The sequence below is a fragment of the Cryptomeria japonica genome, unplaced genomic scaffold, assembly GCF_030272615.1.
Source record: "Cryptomeria japonica unplaced genomic scaffold, Sugi_1.0 HiC_scaffold_76, whole genome shotgun sequence".
NCBI classification, from domain to species: Eukaryota; Viridiplantae; Streptophyta; class Pinopsida; order Cupressales; family Cupressaceae; genus Cryptomeria; species Cryptomeria japonica.
The window spans coordinates 5001-20000 of record NW_026728898.1 but is presented as its reverse complement, the minus strand read 5'-3'; the positions used below and the strand labels follow the sequence as shown (position 1 = coordinate 20000).

General features: G+C 59.6%; 1 non-coding gene across 1 annotated transcript; it reads right to left on the bottom strand.

Annotated features, from left to right (window-relative positions):
* Positions 1–2578: 2578 nt before the first annotated feature.
* On the bottom strand, positions 2579–2697 carry LOC131864098 (5S ribosomal RNA). Its single transcript, XR_009362989.1, has one exon. It is a non-coding gene; the product is annotated as a 5S ribosomal RNA (ribosomal RNA).
* Between the last annotated feature and the right edge of the window lie 12303 nt (positions 2698–15000).

The following is a 15000-nucleotide window of genomic DNA, read 5'->3' as shown; positions in this document are numbered from 1 at the left end:
CCTGCACCTTGGCCGGGGTGGGCACCTTGGCTGGGTTTGCCCAGGGTGCGCTCCGAAGCGGGGTTACTGGAGCGCCCCCTCTTTTTTTGTCAGAGCGTTTGGTGGGGTTTCTCGCATTGGCTCTTCCCAGGCCCGGTTGTTGGGTGCGCTCCCACCCTGGCGCGCGCGAAGTTGGAAGTTGGGTTAATTGCCCGGGCGCGCACCTTCGCCAGGGTGGGCACCTTGGTGCGCACACCTTGGCTGGGCTGCGCACCAGGGCGGGCTCAAGATGGCACCAGCATTCCCTTTTTCTCACTATCTTTCAAAACGGAAATTTTAAAATCTCGTTTTTTTTTTGCCTTTTATGGAAATTAGTGAAGGCATCGCATCAAAGGTGCGCACCTCGCTGCCCACCTTGGTGTGCTCCGAGGTGCCCACCACGGTGCGCAACGCCGGTGCGAACCCGGGAGCGCCCCGATGTGTGCTCCAAGGTGCGGCGTGCACGAAGTCGGACCCCGGTTTGCCCCGGGTGCGCACCTCGCGTGCACCTTGGTGCGCACACCTTGGCTGGGTTGCGCGGCCTGGTGGGCACCATGGTGCGCACCAAGGAGCGCTCCGAAGTGTGCTCCAAGGTGCGGCGTGCACGAAGTCGGAGCCCGGTTTGCCCCGGGTACGCACCTCGCGTGCACCTTCGCCGGGGTGGGCACCTCGGCTGGGTTGCGCGCCCTGGTGCGCACCAAGGAGCGCTCCGAAGTGTGCTCCAAGGTGCGGCGTGCACGAAGTCGGAGCCCGGTTTGCCCCGGGTGCGCACCTTCGCCGCGGTGCGCACCATGGCGTGCACGAAGTCGGAGCCCGGTTTGCCCCGGGTGCGCACCTCGCGTGCACCTTCGGCGGGGTTGCGCGCCCTGGTGGGCACCATGGTGCGCACCAAGGAGCGCTCCGAAGTGTGCTCCAAGGTGCGGCGTGCACGAAGTCGGAGCCCGGTTTGCCCCGGGTGCGCACCTCGCGTGCACCTTCGGCGGGGTTGCGCGCCCTGGTGGGCACCATGGTGCGCACCAAGGAGCGCTCCGAAGTGTGCTCCAAGGTGCGGCGTGCACGAAGTCGGAGCCCGGTTTGCCCCGGGTGCGCACCTCGCGTGCACCTTCGCCGCGGTGGGCACCATGGCGTGCACGAAGTCGGAGCCCGGTTTGCCCCGGGTGCGCACCTCGCGTGCACCTTCGCCGGGGTGGGCACCTCGGCTGGGTTGCGCGCCCTGGTGCGCACCAAGGAGCGCTCCGAAGTGTGCTCCAAGGTGCGGCGTGCACGAAGTCGGAGCCCGGTTTGCCCCGGGTGCGCACCTCGCGTGCACCTTCGCCAGGGTGGGCACCTCGGTGCGCACACCTTCTCAATGTTTTCTTGCCTTTTCTGGAAATTGGTGAAGGCAGCGCATCAAAGGTGCGCACCTCGGTGTGCTCCGAGGTGCGAACCCGAGAGCGCTCCGAGGTGCCCACGAAGTCGAAAGTCGGGTTAATTGCATTGTTTTCCCCGGGTGCGCTCCGAGGTGCGCAACATCGGCGCGCACCAAGGAGGGCTCCGAAGTGTGCTCCAAGGTGCGCACGATGGCGTGCACCTCTGGTGCGCACGATTCGGAGCTCGGTTTGACCGGGGTGCGCACACCTTGGCTGGGTTGCGCACCTTTTGTGCGCTCCAAGGTGCGCACGAAGTCGGAGCTCGGTTTGCCCCGGGTGCGCACCTTCGCCAGGGTGCGCACCTTGATGCGCACGCCTTGGCTGGGCTGCGCACCTTGGTGGGCGCCATGGTGCGCACCTTTCGTGCGCTCCAAGGTGCGCACGAAGTCGGAGCTCGGTTTGCCCCGGGTGCGCACCTTGGTGGGCGCCATGGTGCACTCCGAGGTGCCCAAGATTGGTGCGCACCAAGGAGCGCTCCGAAGTGCGCTCCAAGGTGCGCGCGAAGTCGAAAGTTGGGTTAATTGTCCGGTTTGCCTCGGGTGCGCACCTTGCGTGCACCTTCGCCAGGGTGGGCGCCTTGGTGCGCACACCTTGGCTGGGCTGCGCACACCTTGGCACCCGCGTTTCCTTCATTTTAAATTTTTTTTTTTTACAATCTCTCAAGTGGGAAATTCTATAATCTCAACTTTTTTTGCCTTTTCAGGAAACTTTTGAATGGAGCGCATCATTGGTGCGCTCCGAAGTGTGCTCCAAAGCTCTCTCCAGCTGCGTGCACCTGCCCCGGCCGCGCACCCGGCCCCGCCCAGCTTCGCTCACCTGTCCCGGGCGTCTGGTGCGGAACCTTAGAGTAAGAAACATCACCGTGCACCTTGGCCAACGTGCGCGACTCGACCGAGCGCGCACTGGCCGAGGTGCACACCGATTTCACCTGGGTGCGCGCGCAGCACCTCGGGCGCACCGGGGTGCGCGCACAACGCCCGGGTTGCACCGTGGCCTGTGTGCTCGGGGCGCCTCGGGTGCGCGCTCGGTGTCGCCCCCGCGCGCGCGGTAGTGCGGGCAGCGCACCCCGGCCCGGCCCGGCCCCGACGAGAACGCAAACGGGCAAAAGGTTTATTCAAATAGCATTGCGACGCCCGGCGAAAAACTAAAAAAGGGTGCAACACCGGGACTTCCCGGGAGGTCACCCATCCCAGTACTACTCCGGCCCAAGCGCGCTTAACTGCGGAGTTCTGATGGGATCCGGTGCACTAACGCTGGTATGATCGCACCCGTTATGAGCTTGTCGCAGTGTGTACTTAGCAAACCGCGACCCACGTGCGAATCCACCCCGGCCACCCACCCCCGTCGAGGTGCACACCCTCCCTCGCGAAGTGCGCCCCGTTCGCCAAGTGTGAGCCCTGCCCGGGTGCGCGCACCTTGCTAGGGCGTCGGGTGTGCACCCGGCCCGGCCTACGTGCGTGCACCTGGAGGGGGCGTCGTGTGCGTGCAGTGTCCCGTCTGCAACGCGGTGCCCACACACCACCTCGGGCGCAACGACCTGCGCTCACATGTGGGCCGAGTGCACCTTGGTGCATGTTCGGGGCGCCTCGGGTGCACGCTCGATCTTGCCCCGGTGCACCAAGGCGCTCGGTTTGCCCCGGGTGCGCACTTGGTGCAAGGTGGGCACCCAAAATAGGGATCAAGCACCAAAACACAAGTTTCGGGATGCAAAATGGGACCCAAGGACCACAAATGCGTTCCAAGACCCATGATGGGTCCACGAGAACAAAAATGTGTTCCGAGACTTAATAAACAAATATTGGGTTTTAGGAGAAGAAACATGCTCTGATGCCCAAAACGAGAATCGACCCCGAAAAGGCCACAGGCCAAAAGTGGGATGCGAGACAAAAAAAAATGGGACCCGAGGACCAAAATTGGGTTCCCAGGTCGAAGACAGGGCAACCGGACAAGAAACGACCTCTAAGGCTCGAAATGAGTCCCGACGACTAAAACTTGACAAGAAGCACCCATCAGGCACCCAACTCGACACCCATGGGATGCCGACCCACCCGGGCTTCCACCTAGCACACCTTGGCACCCACCCACCCTCGCACCCAACCTCGCACCCAACTTAGCACCTTTGAACCCACATTGGCACTCACCCTGACCCTGGCACCTTGGAACCCACATTGGCACTCACCTTGACCCTGGCACCCACCTTTGCACTCACCTTGGGACCCACCCTGGCTCCCACCTCGGCACCCACCCAGACACCCACCTTGGTTCCTTGGCACCCACCTTGGATCCTTGGCACCCACCCCGACACCCACCTTGGCACGCAACTTGGCTACTTGCCACCCACCTTGGCTCCTTGACGCCCACCCCGACAACCACCCCGTGACCTACCCTGGCTAGGGTTGGTGCACACCCACCCTGGTGCCCACCTTGGCACCCACCCTATGACCCACCTTGGCACGCACCTTAGTACCCACCCCGTTACCCACCCTAGGACCCACCCCGTGACCCACCTTGGCCAGGGTGGGTGCACCCACCCTGGTGCCCACCTTGGCACCCACCCATCCTAGCACCCAGCCTGTGACCGGGCTTGGAACCCAACCTTGCACCCGCACCCGTCTTGGCCAGTGTGGGTGCGCACCCATCCTGGCACCCACGTTGTGACACACCCTTTAACCCACGCACCCTAGCACCCACGTTGGCACCCACCTTGGAACCCAACCTAGCAACTTGGCACCCACCCCGTGACCCACCTTGGCATCCACCATAGCAGTCGCCGACTTGGCACCCACCTCGGCACCCACCTTGACACTTGTGGACCCACCTTGCCACTCACCCTAGCATCGACCCATCCTAGCACCCACCCTGGCACCTTTGCACCCTAGCACTCACCCATCCTAGCACCTAACCTGTGACCCACCTTGACACTCACCCTCGCACCCACCTTGGAACCCAACCTAGCACCCACCCACCCTGACACCAACCCTAGCACCTACCCACCCTTGCACCCACCCTGTGACCCATCTTGGCACCCACCCATCCTACCACTCAACCTATCACCCACCTTCTCACCCACCTTGGCATCCACCTTAGCACCCACCCACACTGGCACCTTGGCACCCACCTCGGGCAAGGTGGGTGCACACCCACCCTGGCACCCAATTTAGAACCCACCGAGCATGTTACCCACCTTGGCACCCACATTGCAGCCCACCCTAGTACCCACCCTATGACCCACATTGGCATCCACACCCTAGCACCCAGGCACCTCGACACCCGCCTTGACACCCACCCTAGCACTGAACCTGTGACCCACCTTGGAACTCACCCTAGAACCCACCCACCCTGTGAACCACCTTGGCATCCACCTTAGCACCCACCCACCTTGGCACCCACTCTAGCACTCACCCATCCTAACACCCAACTTGTTACCCACCTTGGCACCCGCCCTCGCGTCCACCTTGAAACCCACCCTAGCACCCACCCACGCAGGAGCCCACCTTGGCACCCAACCTAACACCCACGCATCCTGGCACCCAACTTGTGACCCACCTTGGAACCCACCCTAGTACCCACCTTTGAACCCACTATATCACCAACCCACCTTGGCACCCACCCTATGACCCTCTTTGGAATCCACCCTAGCACGCACCCACCCTGGCACCCACCATGGAGCGCACCCTAGCACCCACCCACCTCGGCACGCACCTCAACACCCACCTTGGTGTGCGCACTGCGCCAACCTCTCAAAGACCCTATGTGGTGCGCTCCAAAGTGTACACCTTTGGTGCGCTCCAAGGTGCGCACCTTTGGTGCACACCGAGGTGCACACCAAAGTGTGCACCGAGGTGAGCACCAAAGTGCACTCCAGGGTGCACACCAAGGCGTGCACCTTTGGTGCGGTCAATGCAAACGAATTCGGAAGTTGGGGTCGATGTCCTAATCGCTGCTGCAGACTACACGTATGAGAATCGGACAAATAGCTTTATATAGGGGAGGTGTTGCGTTTGATGGGTCGACTCCCCTGGTTGTGTGCACTGCACCAACTTCAAAGACCCTGTCTTGTTTAAGAAGTCAAAAGTTGGGGTGGATGTCCTAATCATTGCTGCAGTCTACGCATGTATGAGAATCAGACAAATAGCTTATATAGGGGAGGTGTTGCATTCGGTGGGTTGACTCCCCTGGTTGTGCGCACTGCGCCAACCTCAAAGACCCCGCATAGCAGAAGAAGTCGGAAGTCGGATTTTGGTGAGCACCAAGGCGTGCACCTTTGGTGCGGTCAACGCAGACGAATTCAGAAGTTGGGGTGGATGTCCTAATCGTTGTTGCAGGCTACACATGTATGAGAATCAGACAAATAGCTTATATAGGGGAGGTGTTGGGTTTGATGGGTCAACTCCCTTGGTTGTGCGCATTACGCCAACCTCAAAGACCTTGTTTTCGTTAAGAAGTCAAAAGTTGGGGTCAATGTCCTAATGGCTCCTGCAGGCTACACATGTATGAGAATCGGACAAATAGCTTATATAGGGGAGGTGTTGGGTTTGATGGGTCGACTCCCCTGGTTGTGCGCATTACGTCAACCTCAAAGACCTTGTTTTCGTTAAGAAGTCAAAAGTTGGGGTCGATGTCCTAATTGCTCCTGTAGACTACACATGTATGAGAATCAGACAAATAGCTTATATAGGGGAGGTGTTGGGTTTGATGGGTTGACTCCCCTAGTTGTTCGCATTACACCAACCTCAAAGACCTTGTTTTCGTTTAGAAGCCGAAAGTTGGGGTCGATGTCCTAATTGCTCCTGCAGGCTACGCATGTATGAGAATCAGACAAATAGCTTATATAGGGGAGGTGTTGGGTTTGATGGGTCGACTCCCCTGGTTGTGCGCATTGCGCCAACCTCAAAGACCCTGCATTGCGGATGAAGTCGAAAGTCAGAGTTTGGTGTGCTACAAGGTGTGGTCGAAGGTGCTCACCTAGGTGTGCACCTTTGGAGCACAGGAAAAGTGCCCTCCAAAAGTGCGCACCTTTGGAGTGCACAAAAGTGCCCTCCAAAAGTGCGCACCTTTGGAGCGCAGAAAAGTGCCCTCCAAAAAGTGCCCTCCAAAAGTGCGCACCTTTGGAGCGCAGAAAAGTGCCCTCCAAAAAGTGCCCTCCAAAAGTGCGCACCTTTGGAGCGCAGAAAAGTGCCCTCCAAAAAGTGCCCTCCAAAAGTGCGCACCTTTGGAGCGCAGAAAAGTGCCCTCCAAAAAGTGCCCTCCAAAAGTGCGCACCTTTGGAGCGCAGAAAAGTGCCCTCCAAAAAGTGCCCTCCAAAAGTGCGCACCTTTGGAGCGCAGAAAAGTGCCCTCCAAAAAGTGCCCTCCAAAAGTGCGCACCTTTGGAGCGCAGAAAAGTGCCCTCCAAAAAGTGCCCTCCAAAAGTGCGCACCTTTGGAGCGCAGAAAAGTGCCCTCCAAAAAGTGCCCTCCAAAAGTGCGCACCTTTGGAGCGCAGAAAAGTGCCCTCCAAAAGTGCGCACCTTTGGAGCGCACAAAAGTGCCCTCCAAAAGTGCGCACTTTTGGTGCGCACCAAGGCGCTGGTTCGGTCGTTGCAGGCGAGTTCGGAAGTTGGGGTCGATGTCCTGAGCGGAGGTGCAAACTACACAGGTGTCGGAATCGGACAAATAGCTTATATAGGGGAGGTGTATGCTTCGATGGGTCGACTCCCCAGGTTGAGCGCACCGCGCCAACCTCAAAGACCCTACGGTATGGATGAAGTCGGAAGTTGGGTCCGATGACCGATTCGATTAGTAGGTATGCTCATGAGGTCGGAATTTGGGTCCGATGACCTGCCATGTGCAGGAAGGCGAATGTTGACACTGTGCGTTGCAAGGTGCACACCAAGGCGCTGGTGCGGTCTTTTTAGTCGAGTTCGGAAGTTGGGGTCGATGTCCTGATCGGAGGTGCAAGCTACACAGGTGTGGGAATCGGACAAATAGCTTATATAGGGGAGGTGTATGCTTCGTTGGGTCGACTCCCCGGGTTGAGCGCACCGCGCCAACCTCAAAGACCCTACGGTATGGATGAAGTCGGAAGTTGGGTCCGATGACCGATTCGATATGTAGGCATACTCGCGAGGTCGGAATTTGGGTCCGATGACCTGCCACGTGCAGGAAGGCGAATGTTGGCACTGTGCGTTGCAAGGTGCGCACCAAGGCGCTGGTTCGGTCGTTGGAGGCGAGTTCGGAAGTTGGGGTCGATGTCTTGATCGGAGGTGCAAACTACACAGGTGTGGGAATCGGACAAATAGCTTATATAGGGGAGGTGTATGCTTCGTTGGGTCGACTCCCCGGGTTGAGCGCACCGCGCCAACCTCAAAGACCCTACGGTATGGATGAAGTCGGAAGTTGGGTCCGATGACCGATTCGATATGTAGGCATACTCGCGAGGTCGGAATTTGGGTCCGATGACCTGCCATGTGCAGGAAGGCGAATGTTGGGACTGTGCGTCGCAAGGTGCGCACCAAGGCGCTGGTGCCGTCGTTGCAGTCGAGTTCGGAAGTTGGGGTCGATGTCCTGGTCAGAGGTGCAAACTACACAGGTGTGGGAATCGGACAAATAGCTTATATAGGGGAGGTGTATGCTTCGATGGGTCGACTCCCTGGGTTGAGCGCACCGCGCCAACCTCAAAGACCCTACAGTATGGATGAAGTCGGAAGTTGGGTCCGATGACCGATTCGATACGTAGGCATATTGGCGAGGTCTGAATTTGTGTCCGATGACCTGCCATGCGCAGGAAGGCGGAATTTGGGTCCGATGACCGAGTTGATGGCGTGCCATGCGCAGAAAGGCGGAATTTGGGTCCGATGACCGAGTTGATGTTGATGGCCCGCCATGCACAGGAAGGCGGAATTTGGGTCCGATGACCGATTTGAAGGCGTGCCATACGCAAAAAGGCGGAGTTTGGGTCCGATGACCGAGTTGATATTGATGGCCCGCCATGCGCAGGAAGGCGGAATTTGGGTCCGATGACCTGACATACGCATGGAGTCCGACTCGGGGGCCGATGTTCGATTCGATGACTTGCATTGTGGGTAAAGTCGGAAGTTGTGGTCTTTGACCCGATTCGATGACCAGACTTCGGCTGCTTGAGAATCGGACAAATAACTTATATAGGGGAGGTAGTGTTCTCGAGCATCCTCCCCCCGTGCCCGTTTATGTCGATTGATGCTGGTGCTCGACTGGTTGGAGCGCTCGGATGCAAAAATCTTGCACCAGGATTTATCGATTGTGATGGACACGGCAAGTCTCCTGATTGCTATGCAGGAGCTCATCGTGAATCTCTATGCGGCCTTGGTATGGACTCGACCTGCGGAATGGTTCGGCAATGGTAGTCGCTCCAACACGTCCTTGCAATGGCCACAGAGGTGATTCGACTAGAGCTCCAGTCTAGCTTTTGGGTTGCTTGGCGGACTGGTATAGCCGCGATCGAGTTCCGGCCATGAACGTTTTAGATAGCTCTTGGGCTTTCTGGGACGGAAGTCGGAAGTTTGGGCTGTTGTCCGATTTGATGACCATTCTTCGGATGTGTGAGAATCGGACAAATAACTTATATAGGGGACTGTGTTGTCTCACGCAGCCCCCTCCGTGCCCCTCTATCTCGACCGATGTTGGTGCTTGAAAGGGTTGGGATCGCTCGGATTTATAAACGTGCACCACCATTTGTCGAGTGTGAGGGACGCGGCAGGTCTCCTAAATGCTATGCGGGCGCTCTCTGAGAATCTCTATCCGGCCTCGACACAGACTAGTCTTGCTGAATGGTTTGGCACTGGTAGTCGATCCAACACGTCGTTGTTGTGGCCGCCTAGGCGATTCGATTCGAGCCCCCGTCTAGCTTTTGGGTTGCTTGGCGGATTTTGCCCTATCCGCAAGTGAGCTCGGTCCCTAAACGTTCGAGAAACCCGATTGCTATGCGCCGACTCTCTTTCTTGCGAGCCTCCATCTAGCTTTTGGGTCTCTACGGAACGGAAGTCGGAATCTGGGACCGTTGTTTGATTCGACGAGGCAGACTACGGTTGTGCGAGAATCGGACAAATAACTTATATAGGGGAGGTGTTGACTGGAGCATTCTCCCCCGTGCCCCTCTAACTCGACCAATGCTGGCGCTCGAACGGTGGTAGCGCTCGGATTTTCATTGAGCGCCAGCATTGGTCGATTTAGAGGGGCATGCGAGATTCCCGAATGCTATGCGAGGGCTCTAACGGAAATGTCTATTGGTTTCGGTATGGATGCAATTGCGAGTGGTTCGGCAAAGGTAGTCGTTCCGATGCGTCCATGTCGTGGCCAAATCGATAATTCGATTTGAGCCCTCGTATAGCATTTGGGTCTCTCGATGTGATTCCGCATTCCAGTCCCTTTGGGCACTGCTTGAGCCGCATCCCAGGGGGTTCCCTTCCCAATAATCTGCCTCGCAACCCGATTGCTATGCGGTGAGGCTCCTCGGCCGCCTCGGAACTATCTGTGTATCAGACGCATCGCGGGATAAGGGGTTGGCAACGGTAGTCGCCCCAAGCGCGTCCGATGCTTGGACCATTCCGAGGCGGCCCTGAAGCCTCTTCCGTCTAGCCGTTGGGTCCTTCTCGCCGCATCCCTCGCCTCGCACCCCGATTGCTATGCGGTGAGGCTCCTCGGCCGCCTCGGAACTATCTGTGTATCGGACGCGTCGCGGGATAAGGGGTTGTCACTGGTAGTCGCCCCAAGCGCGTCCGATGCTTGGACCATTCCGAGGCGGCCCTGAAGCCTCTTCCGTCTAGCCGTTGGGTCCTTCTCGCCGCATCCCTCGCCTCGCACCCCGATTGCTATGCGGTGAGGCTCCTCGGCCGCCTCGGAACTATCTGTGTATCGGACGCGTCGCGGGATAAGGGGTTGTCATTGGTAGTCGCCCCAAGCGCGTCCGATGCTTGGACCATTCCGAGGCGGCCCTGAAGCCTCTTCCGTCTAGCCGTTGGGTCCTTCTCGCCGCATCCCTCGCCTCGCACCCCGATTGCTATGCGGTGAGGCTCCTCGGCCGCCTCGGAACTATCTGTGTATCGGACGCGTCGCGGGATAAGGGGTTGTCACTGGTAGTCGCCCCAAGCGCGTCCGATGCTTGGACCATTCCGAGGCGGCCCTGAAGCCTCTTCCGTCTAGCCGTTGGGTCCTTCTCGCCGCATCCCTCGCCTCGCACCCCGATTGCTATGCGGTGAGGCTCCTCGGCCGCCTCGGAACTATCTGTGTATCGGACGCGTCGCGGGATAAGGGGTTGTCACTGGTAGTCGCCCCAAGCGCGTTCGATGCTTGGACCATTCCGAGGCGGCCCTGAAGCCTCTTCCGTCTAGCCGTTGGGTCCTTCTCGCCGCATCCCTCGCCTCGCACCCCGATTGCTATGCGGTGAGGCTCCTCGGCCGCCTTGGAACTATCTGTGTATCGGACGCGTCGCGGGATAAGGGGTTGTCACTGGTAGTCGCCCCAAGCGCGTCCGATGCTTGGACCATTCCGAGGCGGACCCGAAGCCTCTTCCGTCTAGCCGTTGGGTCCTTCTCGCCGCATCCTTCGCCTCGCACCCCGATTGCTATGCGGTGAGGCTCCTCGGCCGCCTCGGAACTATCTGTGTATCGGACGCGTCGCGGGATAAGGGGTTGTCACTGGTAGTCGCCCCAAGCGCGTCCGATGCTTGGACCATTCCGAGGCGGACCCGAAGCCTCTTCCGTCTAGCCGTTGGGTCCTTCTCGCCGCATCCCTCGCCTCGCACCCCGATTGCTATGCGGTGAGGCTCCTCGGCCGCCTTGGAACTATCTGTGTATCGGACGCGTCGCGGGATAAGGGGTTGTCACTGGTAGTCGCCCCAAGCGCGTCCGATGCTTGGACCATTCCGAGGCGGACCCGAAGCCTCTTCCGTCTAGCCGTTGGGTCCTTCTCGCCGCATCCCTCGCCTCGCACCCCGATTGCTATGCGGTGAGGCTCCTCGGCCGCCTTGGAACTATCTGTGTATCGGACGCGTCGCGGGATAAGGGGTTGTCACTGGTAGTCGCCCCAAGCGCGTCCGATGCTTGGACCATTCCGAGGCGGACCCGAAGCCTCTTCCGTCTAGCCGTTGGGTCCTTCTCGCCGCATCCCTCGCCTCGCACCCCGATTGCTATGCGGTGAGGCTCCTCGGCCGCCTTGGAACTATCTGTGTATCGGACGCGTCGCGGGATAAGGGGTTGTCACTGGTAGTCGCCCCAAGCGCGTCCGATGCTTGGACCATTCCGAGGCGGCCCCGAAGCCTCTTCCGTGTAGCCGTTGGGTCGTTCTCGCCGCATCCCTCGCCTCGCACCCCGATTGCTATGCGGTGAGGCTCCTCGGCCGCCTTGGAACTATCTGTGTATCGGACGCGTCGCGGGATAAGGGGGTTGTCACTGGTAGTCGCCCCAAGCGCGTCCGATGCTTGGACCATTCCGAGGCGGCCCCGAAGCCTCTTCCGTGTAGCCGTTGGGTCCTTCTCGCCGCATCCCTCGCCTCGCACCCCGATTGCTATGCGGTGAGGCTCCTCGGCCGCCTTGGAACTATCTGTGTATCGGACGCGTCGCGGGATAAGGGGTTGTCACTGGTAGTCGCCCCAAGCGCGTCCGATGCTTGGACCATTCCGAGGCGGACCTGAAGCCTCTTCCCTCTAGCCGTTGGGGCTTTCTCGCCGCATCCCTCGCCTCGCACCCTGATTGCTATGCTGTGAGGCTCCTCGGCCGCCTTGGAACTATCTGTGTATCGGACGCATCGCGGGATAAGGGGTTGGCAGTGGTAGTCGCCCCAAGCGCATCCGATGCTTGGACCATTCCGAGGCGGCCCTGCAGCCTCTTCCGTCTAGCCGTTGGGGCCATCTCGCCGCATCCCCCACCTCGCACCACGATTGCTATGCGGTGAGGCTCCTTGGCCGCCTCGGAACTATCTGTGTATCGGACGCATCGCGGGATAAGGGGTTGTCACTGGTAGTCGCCCCAAGCGCGTCCGATGCTTGGACTATTCCGAGGCGGCCCTGCAGCCTCTTCCGTCTAGCCGTTGGGGCCATCTCGCTGCATCCCCCACCTCCTCGGCCGCCTCGGAACTATCTGTGTATCGGACGCATCGCGGGATAAGGGGTTGGCAGTGGTAGTCGCCCCAAGCGCGTCCGATGCTTGGACTATTCCGAGGCAGCCCTGCAGCCTCTTCCGTCTAGCCTTTGGGGCCATCTCGCCGCATCCCTCGCCTCGCACCCCGATTGCTATGCGGTGAGGCTCCTCGGCCGCCTGGGAACTATCTTCGTATCGGACGCATCGCGGGATAAGGGGTTGTCACTGGTAGTCGCCCCAAGCGCGTCCGATGCTTGGACTATTCCGAGGCGGCCCTGTGGCCTCTTCCGTCTAGCCGTTGGGGCCATCTCGCCGCATCCCCCACCTCGCACCCCGATTGCTATGCGGTGAGGCTCTTCGGCCGCCTTGGAACTATCTTCGTATCGGACGCATCGCGGGATAAGGGGTTGTCACTGGTAGTGGCCCCAAGCGCGTCCGATGCTTGGACTATTCCGAGGCGGCCCTGCAGCCTCTTCCGTCTAGCCGTTGGGGCCATCTCGCCGCATCCCCCACCTCGCACCCCGATTGCTATGCGGTGAGGCTCCTCGGCCGCCTTGGAACTATCTTCGTATCGGACGCATCGCGGGATAAGGGGTTGTCACTGGTAGTCGCCCCAAGCGCGTCCGATGCTTGGACTATTCCGACGCGGCCCTGTGGCCTCTTCCGTCTAGCCGTTGGGGCCATCTCGCCGCATCCCCCACCTCGCACCCCGATTGCTATGCGGTGAGGCTCCTCGGCCGCCTTGGAACCATCTTCGTATCGGACGCATCGCGGGATAGGGGGCTGTCACTGGTAGTCGCCCCAAGCGTGTCCGATGCTTGGACCATTCCTAGGCGGCCCTGAAGCCTCTTCCGTCTAGCCGTTGGGGCCTTCCCGCCCCATCCCTCGCCTCGCACCCCCGATTGCTATGCGGTGAGGCTCCTCGGCCGCCTTGGAACCATCTGTGTATCGGACGCATCGCGGGATAAGGGGTTGGCACTGGCAGTCGCCCCAAGCGCGTCCGATGCTTGGACCATTCCGAGGTGGCCCTGAAGCCTCTTCCGTCTAGCCGTTGGGGCCTTCCCGCCCCATCCCTCGCCTCGCACCCCGATTGATATGCGGTGAGGCTCCTCGGCCCGCCTTGGAACTATCTGTGTATCGGACGCATCGCGGGATAAGGGGTTGGCACTGGTAGTCGTCCCAATCGCATCCGATGCTTGGACCATTCCGAGGCGGCCCTGCAGCCTCTTCCGTTTAGCCGTCGGGGCCTTCCCGCCGCATCCCTCGCCTCGCATCCCGATTCCTATGCGGTGAGTCTTCTCGGCCGCCGCGGAACTATACCTGTTATTGCTACTGCATCCTTCGGCTGGTAACCTCCTCTGCCGCCTTGGAACGTTCTCTTTGTCGGACGCGTCGCGGGATAAGGGGTTGGCACTGGTAGTCGCCCCAAGCGCGCCCGATGCATAGACCGCTCCGAGTCGACCTTGCTTTCAGCCTCTCACATGCATAGACCTCTCTGAGTCGACCCTGCAGCCTCTCACGTTTAGCCTTTGGAATCTCGCCTCACAACATGATTGCTATCCTTGATGCATCCCTTGCCTCGAGCCCTGATTGCTTTCTTGGCTGCATCCCTCCTCTCCTCACAGCCCGGTTGTCATCACTGCTTCATCCGTCGCTTCATGCATTCTGGCTGCTGGGCCCTTCCCACCGCACACCTCGATTGCTATCTCTTCTGCATCACACACCCCGATTGCTATCTCTGCTACATCCCTCGGCTCTCACTTCTGCATCCTTCGCCTCACACCTCGATTGCTATCAATGCTGCATCCGTAACCTCACACCCCGATTGCTATGCGGGGAGGCTCCTTGGCCGCCTTGGAAATTTCTGTGTGTCGGACGCACCGCGGGATAAGGGGTTGGCACTGGTAGTCGCCCCAAGTGCGCCCGATTCTTAGACCGCTTCGAGGTGACCTCGTAGCCTCTTTCGTCCAGGCTTCCTGCCTTCAACGCCCTTTTTACACCTCGATTGCTATGCGCGGGCTCGTTGGCGTCTATCACCTCTCTGCGAAGAGTGGCACGATGATTGTTGGGGTAAATCGTAGCAGTCCGATCTCTGGCCTTGGGCCATTGTGAGGGCTGATCGATTTCCTGTGCGCATCTCGTGTTCGCCCAGTAACAGACTCGACGACTTGTAATCGGTCTTGTTCCCGATTGTTCCTGGAGGTAGTCTTCGGAACTCTTGGATTTGACCTGTCACTCGAACTGTCCTCTTCCGAGGATGCTTGTGTGTGTGTGCTTGTGCCATTTCCTTGGCGGTATTAACGAGATATTAAAGAGCGGAGTGAGCGCCTCGCCCAGCTATGTTTGGGGCTCTCACTCCCTTACCCGGTGTGCGACCGCTTTGCACGTAGGTTGCGGAGCATCGCGACTCTTTCGATGTTTGGCGGTTGTCTTCCGGTGATGCGTTGGTCCCGAAGTGCACGTTACTAGCATTTCTGCCATT